This window comes from Belonocnema kinseyi, chromosome 5, assembly GCF_010883055.1.
Source record: "Belonocnema kinseyi isolate 2016_QV_RU_SX_M_011 chromosome 5, B_treatae_v1, whole genome shotgun sequence".
NCBI classification, from domain to species: Eukaryota; Metazoa; Arthropoda; class Insecta; order Hymenoptera; family Cynipidae; genus Belonocnema; species Belonocnema kinseyi.
Window position 1 is genome coordinate 79,995,260 of NC_046661.1, and position 2,406 is coordinate 79,997,665.

Here is a 2,406-nt window from a genome sequence, read left to right on the forward strand (position 1 = left end):
ACACCATAGTTTTTGTTTTATTTGCGTTAATTTTTAAGCCCATGCTCTTCATGCTTGCATTTAGTTTATTCAACATTTTTTGTAGGTCTTCGATAGACTCTGTCATAACAACCTTATAATCTGCGAACGCTAACCCACGTGCCTTACTGTTTCGAGATCCATACCCTCTTCATCGAAAAGAGCCATTCTTAAACACTTGTTCAAAAATAATATAAATAACCATAAAGACATAACGCATCCTTGTCTAACTCCTCGAATAATATCAAAACAGTCACTCAATTTCCCATTCACCCTTACACTCGCTTTGCTACCCGTGTATATTGTTTTTATAGCTTGTAGAAGCCATCCATTAACTCCATGCTCTTTCAGGATTTCCTAAAGTTTACTTCTATATATCTTGTCAAAAGCTTTTGCCAGGTCAACAAATGCACCGAAAACTTTTTTGCCTGCTCTCAAACTTTTTTCTGTTATTTGCCTTAAACTGAATATTTGATCTGTACATGATCTTCCTGGCATAAACCCACGTTGGACTTCCTAAATCTTTGCTTCTGTTATTTTCATTACCCTACGAATAAGTATTTTTGAGTATATTTTACTTAGGCTACTTAATGAGCTAATCCCTCTGTAATTATTAAAGTCGTTTTTTATCTCCCTTTCTTTTGTATACTGATACAATAATCGATTTTTTCCAATCATCTACGACGTCTCCCATCTCGAAACATAAATTTATCAATTCGCACATTCTATGTGGTATGTACTCGAAGCCGTGGTTAAGCATTTCAGCGTTAATACCGCCTACCCCGACAGCCTTACCGTTTTTCAAGTTATTAATTATATCCCTAACTTCAGTAACACAGACTTTCTCAATTGAGTTTTCTATCGCATCGTGTTCAACATTGCAGTTTTGGTTCCTATAGTTTCATCTCCGAATTGTCTCTTAAAATAGTCTCTTAAAGCCTCCAGTATTCCGTCTGCATCATATACCATTTCCCGCCTACTATTTCTCATGTTGAACAATTCTTTACTTTTGTTTCCTTTCATTTTTTTATAAAGCAGTTTCTTGCTTCCTTCAAAGTCGTTTTGTATTTTCATCTCTTCTTCTGCTCTAATTGTATCTTTACTTTCTTTAACTAATCGTTTAAGTATCCTATTTTTGTTTCTATAATCATTTCTACATCTATTTCTTTCCTCATTGCTAACACCTGCGATGTTCAAAGTTCTCTTGTACGCTTCTCTCTTTGATTTTTGGGCAGCCTGAATTTCATCATTCCACCACGCATCACCAGACATTCTTCCTACAACTGCGGTACCACACACTTCGATCGTACATCTAACAATGATATCCCGTAACTTTGTCCAGGCGCCCTCTATATCTTTGTTGTTTATACGATCCTTCCATGTTGCCCTATCTATGCTTTCGAATTTATATGCTGGAATTTATAATTTCTATGCTGGAATTTTAATCGCACATCTCGTTCCTGTAGGTTCTTAATTTTGATTCGCGCTTGTTTTGTTTTCTTGGTTCTCTTTTTTCTCCATCCCCGACTTAAGTTTATTTTTGAGATCAGAATGTAATGATCAGTATTTCATTCAGGACCCCTCATGACCCTTGTATCTTTGACTAACTCTCTTTGTCTTTAGGCCGCAACAACAAAGTCAATCATACTGCGGCTATTTCCTTTAGACCAGGTGTACATGTGGATCATTTTATGCCTAAACCAAGTATTTGTAATAAACAGGCCCCTTTCAAAGCATAGACCAACTAATTTATCTCCGTTCTGGTTTGTTCTTGGATTCCGAAAATTATCTAGTACTCTTTCTGTATCCTGAGTTTGGATGCCCATCCATCCGTTCATGTCTCCTAGTAGAATTATTCTTTCCCCAATCAATTTTATATTTTATTATAAATGTCAAATAATACATTTCTTTAGAGAAAAAAAAAACTAATTTTTAGTAGAAAATTTATCAACTAAAATGATGAACTTTTGACCAAAAAGGTGAATTTGAACGAAATTTATGAATTCCCAATGGGCAAAAAAGTTTGGCGACGTCTTTATTACATCGTTACGACATCTTTACGATAACTTTACGACATCCTAGGACCATGTCGTTAAGGTGTCTTCACGTTATCGTACCCAGTAAGCACAAAATTTGGCGACTTCTTTACGACATCGTTACTACATCTCTACGACAACTTTACGACATCATATGTACATGTCGTTAAGGTGTCTTTAAGATATCGTAAATAAGTCATATAATCTGACGATGTCTTTACTATATCGTAAAGACACCGAAACGACAGCGACATAGGATTTCGTAAAGTCGTCGTAAAGATGTCGTAACGATGTCGTAAAGACGTCGCGAAATGTTGTGCCCACTGGGTAAATAAGTCGTATGATCTGACGA